General features: G+C 39.8%; 1 protein-coding gene across 19 annotated transcripts in view; it reads right to left on the reverse strand.

Annotated features, from left to right (window-relative positions):
* DAB1 (DAB adaptor protein 1) overlaps positions 1 to 20,689 on the reverse strand; it is a 1,166,965-nt gene that overhangs the window by 853,937 nt on the left and 292,339 nt on the right. The window contains exon 1 of one of the 19 annotated variants that reach the window (XM_077891944.1): positions 4,071 to 4,092. The exons of the other annotated variants lie outside the window; for them this stretch is intronic. The gene's annotated coding sequence lies outside the window, so the exon portion shown is untranslated. Of the gene's footprint in view, positions 1 to 4,070; positions 4,093 to 20,689 lie in introns of those variants that run through there. 19 annotated transcript variants of the gene reach the window in all.

Genomic DNA, 20,689 nt, shown 5'->3' on the forward strand with positions numbered 1-20,689 from the left:
CACATGGATTAGAAATGAGGCACTTTAGCCAACACATAGCCCCAAATATTAGACCTGTGAGCAAAAACTTTTCCGCTAAGTCAACCCCCCAGATGAATGCAGCTGTATGAATGAGCCCAGAGAAACCAGCAGAGGAACTGCCCAGCCAAACCATAAAACCACGAGAAACATTGTCATTATTTAGGCCTCCATTATATTTTGGGATAATTTGTTACACAGTAATATTTAATTCAATAGAAGCCTTCACTGGAATGGCAAGGAGGTCTTTTAATCATTTAAAATTTTGGTTAAACTTTTTGTGCATGGGCACCCCTCTATTTTTTTCCGGGAATCTTGTATATTCCTTTAATCTACTTTTTAAGGGAGTATATACACCAAGAAAGTTAAGAACCACTGTTCTAGAGGCACCTGGGTGGCTTAGCGGTTGAGCATCTGCCTTCAGCTCAGGTTGTGATTCCAGGGTCCTGGGATACAGTCTTACATCAGGCTCCCCACAGGAAGCCTGCTTCTCCCTCTGCCTATGTCTGTCTGTCTCTCTCTCTCATGAACAAATAAATAAAATCTTTAAAAAAAAAAAACAGAACTTCCATTCTATGTCTAGAGTATAAATATCAAGAGCTCTTAAAATTTTAGCTTTAGGGAGGGGTTTGTTGCACAACAAAGAGCAGTCAAATGCACTTGAGCTGCAATGCCACTGGAGCTGTCCTGGGTGCTGATTGCATTGTCTTGCCCATTTCTTGGTAATTTAGCACTTTTGTAGGTTTAGACCACCTTAAGCCTTTCCTTACAGGTAGTTACTTGGTCACACTACTAAATCACATTAAATTATGCCATTCTTTGTTAAACAACAAGGGACCCAGATGACCTGCAAATGCTCACCTGTTTGATCCTGTACATGTAGCATTGTATGTAGTTTTGTCCACTATTACGGCTGTGATTATTACTGTCATAATAGCTGGGAGTATTTAAACTTAAGTATACTTGAGTGAGATGCTATACCTAAGCAGATATGCTCCCCTCATTCCCATGAGGTTCCTGAAAGGTCTCCCAAGGTGTAGAGTTGGAAAATATCTGATTTGATTTAGAGAGCAGGTGGTCAAGCATATAGCTTCTGGATTAAACTAACTAGGTTATCTGCTGAATCATCTTAAAGAAATTTGTACATCATAAAAATAGTATCTACTTGACTGTTTTTTGAGGGATAAACTGGTTAAATAAAGTATATAAATAAGGTAATATATTCAAAGTACATAAAAGGAGACTTAGTCCACAGTAAGTGCTCAATATATGTTAGCTATTTTAATGAATATGGTTAATGATAATTATAATAACTGATTATAATGGTGGTAATAAAGACAAGCCTTTCTAGCTCTGATACTTACTAGCTGTGTGACCTTAACTTCTTAAAAGTTTTAGTGTTATATAAACTGGGGATACATGCTTGTTGTCGTAGTTAAATGAGAAAATGAAAGAGAAAATATGGTATAAAACATATAACAAATACACAATATAAATAATATTTTATTCTCTTCTGGGTCTCTCTTCTTTCCTAACATTCAGCAGATCCTGGAATATTACCGAAAAGTGTGTGTGTGTGTGTGTGTGTGTGTGTGTGAATCTGTAACAATAGAAAGTATAAATGTCCCTTAATAAAATGATAGTGCATTCATAGAAATCATTCTAGAGTATCTTCTGTGCCCTATCTGCAAGAGAGAACTCCCTCTCAGTCTACTGCTTGTTGCCTTGCTTTTTAAGCTGAAATAGATTAAAACAATAGCATCAATGGAGGTATACTTTTCTTCCATCCCTCTTTAATTAGCTGTGAACCACAGGGCTTTCCAAGTGTGAACAGAATCAGAGGAGGCAGGAGGAGCAAAACCTACTAGGTTTGAGCTCCTAGGCCAAAGTAGCATTTAACTGGAAACCATTCTGAGAATCTAGATAAAAGATGCTATAAGATCTTCACCCATTCTTTAAAAACAAACCTTGTCCATCAGCCATTACCAACTGAAGTCTCAAAAACTGGCATGCACATTTTAAGGACAGGAAGAAGAAAGTATAAATTTTAGAATTGCAGTAGAACACAGATGCATGAGTCAGGAGGTCTTTGCTTTACACTGCCACAAACTAGTGTGTGTGTGTGTGTGTGTGTGTGTGTGTGTCCTTTATATCTAATCTTCTGACTCTTAATTTTCCTATCTATAAAACAGGAGTTGGGTTTATCAAATGCCTTTCCTATGCAGAACCTCACAACAATGTTGTTAAAGAGGTATTTTTATGCCCAGAATTCAAATCAGGAAACTGAGACTTAGAAAGCTTAACTTCCTCAAAGATACACAGCCCGGAAACAATGGAACACAAGAATCCATGCATCTACGTCTTTCTGAATTCTTCCACAATCATAAGGCTTTTCATTTTTAAAACCCCTTCCAGGTCTATCAGTGTTGTGTCATCTATATATTGTAGAATTGTTGGATGATAAATAAGAACATGTAAGTTCTTAAACCTTTATTTGTCATTTTCATTTATCTGGAATAGTTGAGAAATAAACTTAATTACCTGGTTACCTAATCATCACACATATTATGTATTGATGTTCACTTTTCAAACAGCAAAACTTATTTAAGAATGCAGTATTTCTCAACCAGTGGGTACAAATCCCAGAAGAGTTGTGAAATTTTTACAAGGAGTTCAAGAATCTGTATATCAACCTAATATTGTTTATAAATTGAAAAAATAATATCTGAGCAACATATACATTAATATTTTAAAATATATGTGTGTTGATCCATAGATATTAATGTGTCCAGGTTTCTTCATGTAATATTTGTAACTACTTAACATGTGAGCTCATTTAAAAATGACACTGTGCTATTCATTGTAACGTAGTTACATGCTCTTTCATCTAATGAACACCAAAGCAGAGCTATTACCATGCATTGCAAAACTTCTCAATGTTAAAAAGGAGGCCTCTGCTTAAAATGTTAGAAGCTGCTTCTTCCCATATAAGATTACAAGGTACTTAAAATATATTGTCTCATTTGTTTCTTGCAATCAAATCAACAATCATTATAGAACATCTCTGAGAGCAAAGCTCTTTCTAGTTCCCTTTCTGTCCGGTTGGATCCTGGATAAATGGAGATTTAATGTCTTTCCATTTTAGATAAGTTCTGTGCTTTGGGAGTTGTAGTCAGTAAACCCTAAAAGTGCAACGAAAAATAGACCCCAACTGGAGGTGGGACGGTTTTACTTCAGAGTTAGTTGAAACATCATGGGCAGAGTATACCACAGCCACTCATGTTCCTTTCTCTCCTTCAGAAGTTTAGTTTGGACAGTGGGATTACCCATAAACCCATGCAACATGCAGAAAATTCCATGACACCTCTCTGATTTTCCCAGGGCTCTTTGCTGATGTGTTCTGAAGCTAGAGTCAAATTTAGAAACCAGAGCATGAGAAAAGGATATCTACTTGTCACATTTGGAGACCACATTAGCTGAAATCAATAGACTACCCAGAAATATAGGGGAAAGCTTAGTGCTTACTAAGAAATAAAAACCTTTCAAATCCAAAGCCTATAGTCACTACTAAAGATTGAATGCTTGTGTCCCCCAAAATTTACATGGTGAAGCCTCATCCCCATTGTGATAGCATTTGGGGGTTAGGCCTTTGGGATGGGATTAGGGCATACGACACAGAGCCCTCATGAATAGGATTAGAATCCATATTAAAGATATCACAGAGACTTCCTCACCTCTTTGAATATATGAGAAGAACACAGCAAGGTAAACTTTCTAAGAACCAAGAAGTGGGTCCTCACCAGACACTAAATCTGCCAGTGCCTTGGTCTTGAACTTCCCAGCCTCCTGAAGTATCAGAAATAATTGTTTGTTGCTTAAACCACCCATTCTATGGTAATTTATTATAGCAGTCCAAATAGACTAAGGCAGTCAATCAGTTTCAAATCCAACCTCCCCAAATCGAACTGTCTAAAGTAAACATTTGCAACTCTTTATCATCAGGAACTTGGATATATTAAATATATGGCCCAATGGTCTTTATGGAAACTCACTATGCAATTTTCGAATTATCTGTGTCCTTGAGGTCTGAGGTCTGAGGTCTGTCAAAGAGATCCAGAGCCTTCCAAGAAACCCACAATTTTCTATGAGAGACAGGAAAAACTTCGGTGACTACATAGATTAAAAACTGATTCCCCATGGAGAAAAAAAAAAAAAAAGTTATCTGAAAGCCTTCTGGGCTTCAGACCATACAGTTACTATTTATTGTATTATTTTCAGAACATTTTTGCCTCTATGATTCTGTTTGATCCTTATGATGGCAACCCAAGGAATTGGGTATTATACGATCACCCCTATTTACAGATGAAAAACAAAACAAAACAGAACAGACTCACTGAGAGGTGACTTTGTTGAGAAACAAGCAAAGTGAGGCTTAATCTCCTGGCTCCCTTGCTTGTATTTTTCCTCTATTCTTTGCTCTCTGCCTTCAGTAATCTCTGATTCTCCCCTGGGTTGAATAAAATTTTTCTATTATTTACAAACTCTCTTTCCTGCACATTACCTATTCCTATGTATGAGTGCCTTAAGTTGAAACGGGCAGATTTCTTCTCTTGCTTTTGTTTAAGGTCAGTTGTTTACTCCTATTTTCTCAGATCTGACTTTTTTTTTAAATTTATTTTTTATTGGTGTTCAATTTACTAACATACAGAATAACCCCCAGTGCCCGTCACCCATTCACTCCCACCCCCCGCCCTCCTCCCCTTCCACCACCCCTAGTTCGTTTCCCTGAGTTAGCAGTCTTTACGTTCTGTCTCCCTTTCTGATATTTCCCACACATTTCTTCCCCCTTCCCTTATATTCCCTTTCACTATTATTTATATTCCCCAAATGAATGAGAACATATAATGTTTGTCCTTCTCCGACTGGCTTACTTCACTCAGCATAATACCCTCCAGTTCCATCCACGTTGAAGCAAATGGTGGGTATTTGTCATTTCTAATAGCTGAGTAATATTCCATTGTATACATAAACCACATCTTCTTTATCCATTCATCTTTCGATGGACACCAAGGCTCCTTCCACAGTTTGGCTATCGTGGCCATTGCTGCTATAAACATCGGGGTGCAGGTGTCCCGGCGTTTCATTGCATTTGTATCTTTGGGGTAAATCCCCAACAGTGCAATTGCTGGGTCATAGGGCAGGTCTATTTTTAACTGTTTGAGGAAGCTTTTGCACAGCAAAGGATACAGTCAACAAAACTCAGATCTGACTTTGATGGCTATTCATTGACAGACAACTGGTTTGTCTGGAGTTCAGGCAAACTATAAGGAAAATAGTCTACTGTGAAGAAAAGAGCATCTTTCTAGGAGTCAAGAGGCTTACATCCCAGCCCCAGTAATTTCACTTACCAGCTGAACGATATTGGGCAAGTTGTTAAAATTACTGAGTCTCAATGAATACATCTTTAAGACAAGAATGATATGGTCTCATCTGTATCACAGGGTAGTAGTGGGGGTTATTAAGCTGAAATAAGGTCATAGATATCAAAGTACTTTGATACATCTACTTTGTAGATGGCTACATTCTGTCAAAGGTATATCAAATCAAATGTTTCCAAGGGCCAAGTAGGTTGTAAAGGAGTGGAGCAGACAGGCTTAGTAGAACTGTGTGTGGTGGGACCCAAAACCATAGGAGAGTGAAAATTCCACCCAGACACTGTACTTTAGTTATGCAGCAATAATAATCTGCTAGCCAATCCAGACAAATTTGCTGATCAAATTTGACGTGTGAGATACCAATTTATAAATCCTATTTCCACTATAGTATCTCCTAAATTGTGGGCTATAATACCCCCAAGGGGGTTTAGTTATTTCAAAGCACCATGAATATATATATATATATATATATATATATATATATATATATATACCAAACATTGCCTATTACCTGAGAGACAATGCTATGTACATCCAGAGCAGTATTTTTCAGTGTACATAGGTGCCTTTGGGATTAATCAATTAAAGTATACATTTATCCAAAAGCATATGCAAATTCATATTAACTTGTTGTTCGTGTATAGTTTCAATCAAGGACAGTAGGGACATACCGCCATTCTCATGGTAGTAGGAGGAAGGCACAGCACCTCCCCGTTTTTACCTTTCCAAAAGAGGAGGCTTTAGGATCTAGTGCTAACCTGGTTTTGCAGGGAAAACAAGAAAGACCTATGTTGTTTGCAAACACTTTTTCAGCAGTAAACAAGTAACTGGTATTGCTGGCGGAGCCTCTTGATACAGGGATGAAAGAGAGATGCACAGCATACAAAGAGGACCACACATTAACATATAGCTCTAGAAAGCCAGCTATACATGTGACTTGAATGCATACGGAAACACCTGCACACATACACACACACACACACACACACACACACCACTGAGCTATATCTGTGTGCTATATGATATTCACATAAATGACATATCGCATATCATACAGATATGACATACACAGATCTGTAGGATATGCTCTCCAATGTACACAGGTACTAATCCTTGGAACCTGTAAATGTTGCCTTTATTTGCCTTTAATATGTCTTTGCACATGGAATTAAGTAAGAATCTTGATATGGGTATATTATTCTGGTTATCCTCGTGGGCCCTACATGCAGCATATAAATCCTAAGAAGAGGGAGGCAGACAGATATTGAACACACATGCACACATACAGGCGGAGGTGATGTAAAGACAGAGCAGAGAGAGATCTGAAGATGCTGACCTTGAAGACTGGAGTAATACAGCCACAAGCCAAGGAATGCCGGCAGCCTCTAGAAGCTGGAGGAGACAAGGAGTGGATTCTCCCCAGAGCCGCCAGCAGGAGTATGAGCCTGCAGACACTGATTTCCACCCAGTGAAACTGATTTTGCACTTGTCCTCAAACATTGTCCAGAGAATAAATTTCTGTTGATTCTAGTCACAAATAAATTGCAGCAGCCATAAGAAACTAATACACTGTATCTATCTTAAATGTGTACTCTATGCATATACATGACACAGGCATATCAATTGAACATTAAGGACATAAAGCCCTAATACACAATAAATGCATTTCCCTGAAAACCTCCTTTATACATATCCTAGGCAATAGGATCAGCATCCATCTAGATGCTCAGAAACCTGGATGTCATCTTCAGTTTCTCTTTTCCCTCCAAGCCTGTGTAGTCCATTAAGAAGTCTTGCCAGATCTACCTCCAAAATAAACCCAATCCATTCACCACCTCTCCCCACCTCCCCTGCTACCCTCTTCCTCCACATCACCACCATTTCCTCCCCAGACTACTATATAGCCTCCAGTCTGTTACCATTCTTGCATCCCTACAACGGCTTCTCCAGACCGTACCCAGAGTGGTCTTTTAAAATCCTTAATAGGGGCAGCCCGGGTGGCCCAGTGGTTTAGCGCCGCTTTTGGCCCAGGGTGTGATCCCGGAGATCCGGGATCGAGTCCCACATCGGGCTCCCTGCAAGGAGCCTGCTTCTCCCTCTGCCTGTGTCTCTGCCTCTCTGTGTGTGTGTCTATCACGACTAAATAAATAAAATATTAAAAAAATAAATAAAATCCTTAATAGGATCATTTCACTCTTGTACATTGAAACCTTTACAAAATGGTTTCTCAATTTCCCTCAAATCAATCTTCTTACCATTTCCTACAATATTCCACATGATCTGCCTTCCCTCCTTCTCCCTCTGACTTTACTTACTCCACCTTGTCTTCATTCTTCATGGTCCAGGCACATCAGCCCTCCTTCTGTTCATGAAACATGCCAAGCTCATTTCTCTCAGGACCATGCACTTGCAGATCCCACTGCTTCAAAGTCTCATCCCAGATGCTCATTTGACTGTGCCCTTTATGTCATTTAGATTTCAGCTCAAATATCACCTCCTCAAAGGGAACTTCCCTGACCAACTTAATCAGTACCTATTTCATTACCTTGCTTTATTTTCTTGATAACACTCGGTGTCATCTTCTGGGTACTCATTGATTAATTTGCCTCTTTTACTCTCCCTCAAATACAGGTACCACAAAGGCAGTGACTATGTTTAGATCACCAGTGGGTCCCTGGAGTCTACAACAGTGCTAGCACACAGTGGGCACTTAACAAATACTTAATAATTTCATGAATGGCTCAGAATCTTGATTGACAATCTGAAGATCTTTAAAAATACCAATTCCTGGACACCACCTTAGATATAAGGGTTTGGAATTTTGGAACACCTTGAGTGACTCAATTGGTTAGCATCTGACAGACAGCTGGTTTCAGCCCAGGTCATGATCTCAGTGTTGTGAGATCAAGTCCTGCATAGGACAGTGTGCTAGGTGTTGGAACCTGCTTAAGTTTCTCTCTTTCCCTCTCCTTCTATCCCTCCCCCACTGCTTGTATTTGCTCACACACTCTCTCTCTTTCAAACAAAGAAATTTATAAGTAGTAGGGTCCCACAATTTATATTTTGAAAAAGATCCTCACGTGATTTGATAGCTAGGATTTTAGCTGACCTAAACAAATAATGAATGTGCAAATCCCTTGTGCATACCCATAACCCTCACCTACATCCTTTTCATATACATATCCTATACCAGACATCATGTACAATATTTATGTCCCCACCCTTTCTATATGTTTGTTATATACACTGCATATATGATACTGTATACATTTATATTTATATATTTATATAATTATTATTATAGACAAATGATCAGTTATTACTCTGTCCTAACTGATGTGCTGGGGATAGAAAGTCTTAAAACCCCAGCTCTAAAGAGCTCACAAGCCTCCAATCACCTGCAACCCATGATGGTGAGCTGTGAGGATACAAATGGGATGGCAAGAGACTTTTCCAGGTTAACAAAGCCATATTTATTTATTTTTGACAAAGTAATATTTAAAATAAAGCAAATAATACATGATTTATGTACTAAAAATTGAAGTTATTTAGGTTGAGAGGAGGCACTGAAAAAGGGAAGTCTGTCTGAGGCCAAAGGAACAGAATATGAAAGAATGTAGGGCTAGAGTATACAGTTTGAATAGAGAACTCCACATTACTCAATTTATTCATTCAACAGGTAAGTTTAACTGCTTATCATGTCTCAGGCACTGCAGAGGTTCTTAAGAATAACTGAGAATAGCATCCCAGACTCATGACATTGAGGGGTAAGGCCTGATAAAAAGTATTATTTACAAAGTCCCTCAAATGATTGTGATATACAGCCAGGGTTGAGAAATACTGGTCTAGGTGACCTCACATTGCTGGTGTTCAGAGGGGATGGGAGCAAAAAAGTTAAGGTATTAAAGGAATAGAAGCCAAGCTATCTAGTACACAAAACTATACATGCACTTTTGACAAGCATAAAGACTCTAAAGGTACCTGCTCTTTTATTCTTATTTCCTAATGATGGGCAGTGATAGCTCTGAGAACTATAGCACTGCCAATGTTGTGGACTTCTTTGCTCCAGTTGGATCCCTATCCATTGAATCTCTGACTTAGGCAACTTGGTGTCACTTTTAGGCAAGGCAAGTCTGAGAGTATGAAGCCCTCACAATGGAGGTTCTTAAATCTGTGAGACTACCAGCTTCAGACCATGTAGCCTGGGGTGATGAGATCCTAGTAAACCAGAGACTTCTCTGGTCTTTCTCCCATCACACTTGAGATAGAAGTACCCCATTTTCCTTCCAGTTCTCTGGCTACCTAGCGTCATAGAAAGCAGCACCACTCAGCAGCCACTGCCAAACAGCTCAGGAATAAAGGGTTTGCCTCTCCTGTCTCCTTCATTTGAGGGGAAATCTTGCCTGAGGCACAAGCAAAGCTTCAAATTGATGTAATTTGAAATTTCAAACTGCCGGATGCAGCTTAGCTTCTGACTGCCATCTGCTTTTCCAGTGTGCAATGACACTGAGTCTGTTTTTATTGTGTTTGCTCAACCAAGTCCACCAGTAAAATATTAATAATTTCCCCAGCGCCTGGGTGGTTTGCAAGCTTGGGATGATATCCGAACATTCATCAAGCTCATCAAAGTTATGAGCAAAATAATTTTTCTCCTTAAGCGGGGAGGGGAGAGGGTAATCCAGATTTTTATTACTCGTGCATATCACTAAATGACACTTTTAGTTTTCTCTGCACAGGAAAAGAAAACAAGTGTATTGCTTCTGGCCTCAACATTAGATACACTTTGCTACAGAGATATAGTTATCCAACAAAGCAAGGAAATGAGTAATCTGTGAATTCCAGTAAAAGAAGATAGAAAGCAGGAAAGTGAGTGCCTCCCCAAACATCTCTTTCTTTCACTGTCCACATGCAGTTTGACACTAGGCCCTATTGAATCTATCATTATTCTTGAGCTCATCCCCTTCTATTCTCACTGCTGCTTTGCTGGTCTAGGCCCTTACCAGGTAATCTGGATTACCCCACTCAGCTGCCTCTAGTTTCATAATACTCCCTACATCAGTTTCCATTTCCCTGTCCAAACAATCACCAAACATGGAGTTTGCAACTCTCAACACGATTTCATCAGTCACTGCTTTCAAGCCCTTCTTAGACTCTCCACTGCCTTAAAGATAAGGTTCTAATACTTTAATATGGTTTATAACACTTCTCTCTCCTCCACTTCTATAGCAGCATCCTATGCCCCAGCCAGTCATTGTTCTCCTAGTATAGCACACCCTCTCCTGCCCAGTGAGGTCTGCACAGGAGAGATTCCCAGGGCATCTCACACAATGCCTAGTCAACAGCAAAGTCTTGGAAAGGGTCAGTGGCATTATTATCATACTCTTTAAAAAAAAAATAGAGTGCTATCTCAGTCACCCTGGTTGATCAATGTCCTCATCAAAGACATTCATGTCCTCTTCAAGGGAAGAGAAAAAGAATAGATTTTATGTTTCCTTCCACTTTGGTGCCAGGAAGAATGGCTCCTAGCTTCCAGCATCCATGCTATACATAAAAGATCATATTGTAAAGTGGTTGAGAGCTCTGAAACCAGGACATCTTAGATGATGGACTGGTTCTGCCATTTACTAGCTGTTTGGATTTGGGCAACTCACTTAACTCCTTTGTGCTTTCAGTTTCATCATCTTTAAAGTGGGTGTGATTAATAGCACCTACGTGTAAGCTACAGGCAAGACTAAAAGATTAAGTGTTGGGTACTAAGGATAGGACTTGGTAAATAATAAACACCTCAGTTAGCAACTGAGTACTAACTCCAGTGTATACTTCTCTCTGAAAGCAGACTGGAACATTTTTAAAGAGACCAAAGACTCTCACTATGCAATGCTGTGTCTCGGGCTTTTCTCTGCCTAGAATTCTTTTTATCCATCATTGTCCACTTGGAGACAGGCTGTGTCTTCATCAAGGCTCAACTGAAAGGCCATCTCCTCTAGTTGTCTTGATAGTGGAGTGAAGTGGGATTTGGGTTTGACACACATGGCTTTAATTGCAACATTTTCACTTTCTATCTGCATAATACTGAGTAGGTTAATTGACCCCCTTAACTCTCATTTTACTCATCTGTAAAATGGGGATAAGATTTGCCTCCTTATACGGTGGTTGTATACATTCATTTTGGATACATTTAATTCTCCAAACTCTTTATCTTTGCTCTTATTGTGGGTATTGATTAATCCCTTTACTGGGCTTCCTCTAAAATGCATGTGCTTCTATTATTGCTACAGTCACTCTATTTCCTGAACTGAAAGGTAGGTCTTGTTCATATCTTGCCCAGATTTCAGCTTTATCTGACTAGTGCATCTCTATCCAATGTCTGTTTTTGTCAGAGCTATCTCCTAAAACTAGAAATCTGAGCAAGTCACTCTCTTCAAAGCATGAATGGAGCAAACTTTGAATCTTTTTTTATAGATGAATTCTTTGGGATGGTAATTAAGGTTCTCAAGATTCTGCCCAAGCTTACCATGCCAATCTCAACTCTAGCCACTGTCCCATTCTGTGAGTATTCATTCCTTGCATTGTCCCCAGAATAAGCCATGGACTCTAGGTTATGGTTCAGGAGTCCTTTTTTGCCTGGAATGTCCTTCTGCTACCTTCTCACCAACTCAAATTCTACCCCAATATCTAAGGCCCAGCTGAACAATCCCTGCTTTTCTAAAGCCTTTCCTAACCTCCACTCTACCCATGTTCACCCCCCATACACACACACACACACACACACACACACACACACAATTGGAATAAATGAAATAAATTAACAAACAGGATACTGAAATCTTAGAGCCAACAGTTAGTAAATGGTAGACATGGGTCTCAAATCCAAATATTCTGATTCTAAAAATTTTTAATGCACTTTCTTGCCCCCATCTGAGGTTACTTTTCTCTCCACGTTCCTCAAGACACTATTGGATGCAAAATAGCCAGGAGCTCTACGACTCTTCATACTGCGCATGTCTTTAACTGTTAGTTATTCAGGGTCATTCACTTTTTCTTTTGTTTCTCTCTCATTTCTTACAAATGAGTGATAAAATGGGCACTCTCATACACTGCTGGCAGAAATGTAACTGGATAGAACTTTTGGAAAGCAATTTGGCTGTATGTATTAGGATTCTGCAAAATATTCATGGTCTTTTACTGGGTCACACCTTTTTTTGTAAATCTCTTTTAAGAAGTTAATCAAAAGTAACTACACATAGCACACAAGGATATTACAGGGAAAGACTAGAATTAGCCTAAATGCCTAACAATAAGAAAACGGCAGCTATTATGAACTACAGTTCCAGAATCAGAAAAAAAAATCCTAGCCCTACTTCTTAATATTTGTATTACTTAGGTCAATTATTTAACCTTTCTGTGCATTAGTTGCCTCATCTTTATATTCATTTCTATAAAGGGATAATAGCAGAATCTGCTTCATAGAGTTGCTATGAGAATTGAATGAGAGTTTGTAAGAAAAGACTTTGGCTCAGAGTCTAACACACTGAAAGCTCCTGAGAAAGATAAACTACAAAGAAGCAGCGCACTAGTAGTAGTGTGGGGTCTTAGTAGTCATAGAAGGAGGGAGGTGGTGGTGAAGGAGGAAGAGGAGAAAGAAGAGAGGGAGAGGAGGGGGGAATAATTAGAAGAGACAGCCACTGTTTAAAATATTATGCCATTATTAAGCACTATGTTTACAAAGTTTTAATTAACAACATCAAAAAGGAATTAATGATCAGTCAAAAAGCAGGATTCTAAATTGTGTGTACAGTAATAATCCAAAAGATATTTTAAAATCTTAGAAAATGCTGGAAGAAGCTACACTTAACATTAACAATGGTCATACTTCAGTGATGACTATATTTATATGTAAGAGGTTATAATTCTTCAATATCTTGGCTTTATAAATATTTTGCCTATGGGTGCCTATCTCTACCTAATCAGTACCATGGATACCCTGAAAAACAATGTAAAATCACATTGTAATTTCCCTTCATCTCTATTATTTCCTGACCTAAATTCAATATTGAGTGAATGAGCCTTGTTGATTGTACAGGCATCCTCACCTATAAAATAGGGATAATGTATGTCATGCACTTTTGGTAAAGATTACATTATTTTTTTTTACTGAAGATGTCCATAACATTGCCTAAAACAGAATACCGTACAGTAAATATTAGTTTCTTTTCTCCTGCATCACTTCTCTTCTTTATTTTTTTTTCTTCTTTATTTTAAATTGTTCAAACTGGCGAGAAAGTAAGTAGCTCTGAGAGTGCATTATGTCAGTAGTCTCTGGAATAGCTAGCCACATAGCCCATTCACATCAACTATCAATAGGCTTTTGGTGGTAGGGATACTGGTCCGCAGAGAACGGTCCAACTTCATGTTGGCCACCATGTGTTTGTGAGATCTGAGCACCGAAGAAGGTGAGATTCAAGTTCTACCATCTGCCCTCTGAAAGTTCTCCAGTGCTCCTCACTGAGAGCTAACACTGGCATTCAAGTCAAAAACCAAGCCTAAGAATTAATTGTGGTTTATGGAAAATTCTCTTCCTTCCATAACAGGAAACCAAACTTTACTTCTTGTTCCTTAACCGTGGATGATGGCACCATGTTCCACTTATCAGGAGCTCTTCCAGGTAATGAGAAAGATCATTTCATGGGCAGCCTGGATGGCTCAGCGGTTTAGCACCTCCTCCAGCCCAGGAGAGACCCTGGAGACCCAGGATCAAGTCCCACGTCAGGCTCCTTGCATGGAGCCTGCTTCTCCCTCTCCCTCTGCCTATGTCTCTGTCTCTGTCTCTGTCTCTGTCTCTGTCTCTCTCGAATAAATAAATAAAATCTTAAAAAAAAAAGAAAGAAAGAAAGATCATTTCAGGACATAGGGTTTGGCTCTTTCCTAAGGTGGGGTGTGGGTTTATCCAGATGGCCAATTTAAGTTAAAGTTAACCCTTTCTTCACTGACTTATTCAGTACTAAGTGAGCAGTTACCATGCACAGACGTTGGGGATGCAAAGGTGAATTGCCATTTAGACCAGAACCTGTTTTAGATAAAAAAGCACCCATATTTATCAAAAGGATCAACTATGTGGTCTATTTAAATAACTATTATGTTCTGCTAGACTCTATTTGACAAAAATAGAGTCTGAGTAGGAGTAGTAGATTTAGAATCAAACCATTCAAACTCAAGCTCTGTTCCCTCTTAGATATCTGACTTTGTATCTGTTTCTTTATAAAATGCAACCTGAAGCTGGTGTCAGGATTAAAGTTAGTCTGTGTATGTCACTTAGCAAACCCAATGCCTGACTCAGTAAACATTGGTTACTGTTAGTATTGTTATTGTGGTTTTAGTATCTTGTTTTGTTTTGTGGGTTTTTTTAAAAAAGATTCTATTTTTAGAATCTCAGCATGGGGCTCAAACTTACAACCTCAAGATCAAGAGTTGTGTGCTCTATCAACTGAGCAGCCAGACACCCTAAAGTTTTAGCATCTTTAAGAAACCCTGCTGGAGGTGAGAAAGAAGGTATGTACATCCCCCTCACAAAGCTCCCTTCAAGAAGTAAAATTCTCTGTTCTCAGTAAAGCAGGTGGCTTCCCCTTTTCTCCTTATACTCATCACCCTATGCTGTAGGTTACTGATTTTAGTGTTTCAGGACTTCAATACTGGTACACCCTTTCTCAAGAAGGATGGAATAGGAATTTACCTTTCCTGAGAACTTTGTGTATGCCACGCACTGTGTTCATAACTTTCACCAACATTTTCTCATTTCATTTCCACTGTTGGGGGTTGGGGTCAAGGTAGGTATTATGGTCCTGCACTGCCAAGAGGAAATGGAGACTCAGAATGGGGAGAGGGCCCAAAGTCACAGAGCTCTTAAGTTGTAGAGCTGGCTTGCAGTCAGATCTGTTTGAATCCAAATCATACAGTACATTCTGAAGCCTCTTTTCCATTCTCATTACTCAATTAGGTCATCGTTCGTCCTTTCTTAGGAAGGCAAAACACACAGAGATTGAACGTAGAGACTGAACAATCTCTATTGAGTTGGATTTCTGACACCCAACATGCATGCATCCCCCATAATTTGTACCTGAGAGAAGCCCTGACCTTTAACATATTAAATAAAAACAGAAGCCCTGAGGGCTTAAATGACTATTCTAAGCCCACACAGAAAGCATGTGGTGTAGTGAGAACCAGAAAGGGCCTCTTCCCAGACATGGGAGCAATCTCCCTGGTTAAAGCCGCACTGAAAGATCAGGGATGGGGGGAATCTGGCCAACATATTTTAGGCATTGAGTGATGGGAATCCCAGGCGGCCAGTGAGTTCACTGGGCGCAGCAGAGGAGAACATAGTCTGGGTACAGTACAAACAAGAATGCTAAACAGCTCTCCAGCTGCCAGGAAGCAAGAGCATCAGTGTATTCTTGAAGCAAGAATCCAGTTCCCAGGCAATGAAAGAACAAGGCAGTGAGGGCACAGTTGGACTTGTCATACCAAAATAAGAGTCTCTGAGGAGGACCCCAACCCCACTGTTTTGGTAAAGGGGCAGCACTGACATACCAGCAACTGGAAGCTCTCACTAGCTCACCCAGAAACTTGAAAACAGAAAGTCTCTTAAGCACTTTCTTTCTAAATTCTCCTTGCAGAAGCCTCCTTATTCTTTTATAATCACCTCCAAGCAATTCCTAGTCAAGTACTAAAGTAAATTCAAAGCAATTAGAGAGTCTATCTACAGTGAGCCCAAAATGTGTTTGCAGTGGTTCTCTGGGAAATGGCGCAGCATAAGTTTTCCCCAGAACAATGTTATTTATGTAAGGAAGATGCTACTGTTTCCCAGAGTGTAAAAACACACATACACACACACACACACACACACACACACATGCACACACACACACACATTTACTATGACAAATGGATGCAACATCTCAAGAGTGAAATATTGTGTTGTGGGTTACAAGCCAAAGCAAGGCAGCATCGCTCCAGTAAGCACTTATAAATTGTTGCAAACAATATCAAGAAATAGGAGCTTGCCTTGGCAAATAACAGCTGCAGGATTTCAGGGCTCAGGACTAGCCTTAGGAAAAAAAAAAGAAAAAAAACCACCAAACCCATTGCTTCAAATATTCTGTTGGATCTCCAGGGTGGTCTTTCTAATTAATATTTCCCCCTAATTGTGTTCATGATGGTAAGTGTGCTAAATGCAAAACTCACTCCTTTTTTCACCAAGGAGGGGAGCAGAGGAAGGCACTTTAGGAGGAAGGCTGGGCAGCTTCATTGTGATGCAAAAGAATGCAACAATTAAGAATATAATTTTGGAAGATGTCAGCAGCCTAATTACTCATAGGGCTTCCAGCAAATTAAGCAGTAGGTGAATTAGCTCATTTAATGAGATCTTAGAGTTTGGAGGCAAGGTGCTTTTATTTTGCATTTGAGAAACACATTTCCTAACTACATGTTAATAATTTGGGCACCCCAACATACTATTAACTCAACAGGTTCCACAAAAAGCATGAAGGTCAGGTGCTTAAAAGGGTCTGTAAGTAAGTTAAATTGCATTTCTCTGCTCTCCGTTTACCCTTTCCCTCCCCTTCTTTTTCTTCCCAAATGCAATTGTCCAACTTAGAAAACATATAGTTCAATAAAGGGGCTTTGGAAACTATAGTTTTCAGGGCAGGGTTAAAGGAAGCACAGCAGAAATTGGATTGAAAACCTGCTTTAGTATCTTTATAACTCTCTAAGCCTTTGCTTCTGCATCTGTAATATGGAAATAATAACATCCACATTACAATTTTTGTGGTTACGAGTTGAATTCGTTTACAAGATGGTATTCCTTGAAGGCAAGGAATATGTGGTATTTATCTCTGTCTTATACTACCTAACACAGTGCCTGGAACAGAATGTGTGCTTAACAAGTATACTGAATAGAAACTAATAATTGCAAAAGAATGAGTGGATGAGGGGGGAAAAAGTTTTTTTGGGTGTTCCTTACGTATATGGTTCCTTTCCCATAGATCCTCAAAAAAAAAAAAGAGAGAGAAAAAGGGAGAAATTGGCTGTTTTAGCCACACTGGGACTTGCTAGGCTTTGGAATAAGAAGGAGCCAAAGTTTCCTGGACAGTGTTGTCCACTGACCAAATGTGGGGGAATATGAAAAAAGGTGTCACCAGTGTTCTTTATGCACCAAGACAAGCACCAAGACAAATTCTGCCTACCACTTAGAGCCTCTCAGTTACTCCAAAAGTGTGTGGACAACATGATTGATCAAGCCTTGTACCACAGATTGCAAGAATGGCTTCCCATCCATCAGCATTTTTTATCCCAACAATCCCATATGGTAGGTATTGTTATCCCTCCTTTTTGTAAATGAAGACACTGAGGCTCAGAGATTACCCAACTTGTTTGAACCGGCCCATATGTTGGTCATGCATATTTCCAGGCGATGCCCTTCCCACTTGATAGTCAGTAGAGAACTTCTGAGCTATGATTTGTGCTCAACTTCTCTGCAGAGCTAGGAAGGGAAGGAAGACTCAGCCTCGTTGCCACCCTATCTACTCTCTAGTCTCCCTGATGGAGCACCATACATTCTCTGCTGCTTTACCTTATCTTCTAGTATGGAATGGAGTCCACAGAGGTGAGATACTCCCATTCTAAAAGTTCCTATTTGTGACACAGAAAAGGAGGCTTCTTGCTTTTTAATTTCATCAGAGTGAAGACATCTCTTGAGGCTGACTCTATAGCTATGTTTTGTTCTCTTTATGGCTCTCTACAGGGAGCTTACTACCTCAGAAGGTCTTTAGCAACAATTATTATTATTCACATTGTAATTACCATTTTATTGAATATTTACTACATGCTAGGCATTGGGTTTTATATGCACCAAAAAAAAACCTATGAGATAGTTATTATTACCTCTAACTCATAAATAAAGATACTGAGGATCAGAGAGTTTAAATAAATTGTTCAAATCTACTCAGCTTATAAGGGGTAGAGCTGAGATTCTGGATTAGGTTTTCTAACTCCAGATCCCATGCACTAAATTTTCAATATTGCCTTTATTGGGTGACTCTGGGTTGTTATAGAACTTTTTTTTGTAAATATAATTAATATCTGTCTTTCTGGAACTTTCATCAATTGGTCATGGTTCTCCTTCTGGAACTACACAGAACAAGTCAGCTCCCTTTATGGGATGCTCTTCAGGTAATGGGAACTCCAGATCCTTGGCCAGCATTAGCTCCTCTACCCCCCAGTAGACAACGCTGTCCACACACACAGATGAAGTTGGATTCTATTTGCTATAATGACAATTCACAGTTATAGGAGTTTTTTGTTGTCTTGTTTTAGTTTTTATGTAATACACTTCACTGATGTGATCTCATTCAACCTTACCATAATGCAATGAGGGTGGCATTAGTTCCATTAGTTCCCTGGTCCTAGAAATGAGGAAGTTGGGGCTCAGAAAGATGAGGTCTATTCTCCAGGGGAAAAGATCAGTCAAATAACGAGCTGAGAACCCGAGGATTCAAACTCAAGTATGCCTAACATCAAGGTATGTGCTCCTTCCACAGTGCTATGGAACCTTTCTGAATGAATGAATGAATGAATGAATGAACCATACAAGGAAGAGTGTGATAAGTACCGTAAAAGAGGTCCCCAAAAATGCAAAGAGTACTCAGCTCAGAAAAAAAATAAAGATGCCTTCATCTTCCCACCAGGTCTTCAGTGAGGCTGCACTAATTACCATTTATATAAGGTGCCTGCCTGCCTCTGCTGGTGCTGAGAGAAGTTTTAATTTGCTGGTGAAGGAGTTGGGGGAGGGAATGGAGAGTGCTGTGAAGTGTCCCCTCCAAAGCAGAATGATTTCTGTGCAGAAAAACACTGAGGTTACTAATGGGGAAGAAGAAAAAAAAAAAAAAACAGGCAGCAAAGATGAGGAGTATACTTGGCATGCGGATGCACGCCTGGAGCATCTGGCAGGAGGCATGCGCTCATCCTTTCCTTCCTGAGGTTGCAATTAAGTAGGTAACATGAGAGAACACTGACAGTTGGGTTGTCCCACTGAGCCTGGGGCCAGGTGAGTACTTACAAGTTCAGCCCCACCCAGGAGAGACTCACTGCATTAAAAAGGAAGACGTCCTGGAAAGGATAAAGACCACAGCATGAAGTGACTGGTCCATTTCAGCTTTGTAGGCAGAATGGTGAGAAAACTGAAGGTTTGCCCCCATCGTACTAGGCTTTCCATGGAAGAAGAGCCCTGAGGTTACCTTGGGGGAGGTCAGGTGCCAAAGTGGAAAACATCATTTTCACGCAGATGAAATCACGCAGATCTGGATTCCTATTCTAAATCCTTACTTATTCTATGGCTGTGTCATCTTGGACAAGTCACTTAAATTCATTTCCTCATTTAAATGAATGAATGAATAAATGAATGAATCAATGAACTAACAAACTATAAAGGGAAGAGTGTGATAAGTACCTTAAGAGAAAATGTACTTAAGGTAGGGAAAAATAAGATAAGATAGGGAAAATGAAATTTGAGGGCTGCAGATGGCCATGTATGTAAAATTTCTGGCGTATAGTAGATATTCAAAAAACTTAAGTTCCTTCCCCTTGAGAGAAGCCCCCCTCACACTGAGCTAGGTAGGTTCCTGTCACTGAGACTCATTTTCCCCAGGAGACTTGCTGAGTTCCAGGGAGTGAAATCCCTGGACCCATTGGCCTCTATGATTATAATGCAAGCACAGCATGGTGCCCATTAGGTTGTTAGAGCCCACAGGTTTCCTAGAAGAAATGTGAGGGGGCAGAGGGGATGGAGATGGAGTTGGAGACCTCAGGGAGCCAATGTTCTGAAACTCCCAACTGCTTAATGGCTAAAGTACCCCAGAGCCTCTTCAGCCAATTGAATCAATATGAATACCATTCTAGAATCGCCAGACATTCCCAACATTGGCTTCTGCTGAGAGCAGCTGAGAAGCAGAGACCTCAAGAGCCTCAGTTCTTGGCCCTTCTTCACCACACCTCTCTAGAGACCCATTTCCTCTCAGAGGGCATCTGAAATACACACATTTGGGAGGACAATGGAGGCTCTGGAGTGAGAGAGCCCTGGCTTCAACCCGAGCTCTGCCACTTACTATCTATGTGAATTTGGGCAAGTTACTTCAATTCTCTGTCTCAGTTTCCAATGCTACAAAAATGGAATAAAGATGCTGATA

The sequence above is a fragment of the Canis aureus genome, chromosome 3 (assembly GCF_053574225.1).
Source record: "Canis aureus isolate CA01 chromosome 3, VMU_Caureus_v.1.0, whole genome shotgun sequence".
Lineage (NCBI taxonomy): Eukaryota > Metazoa > Chordata > Mammalia > Carnivora > Canidae > Canis > Canis aureus.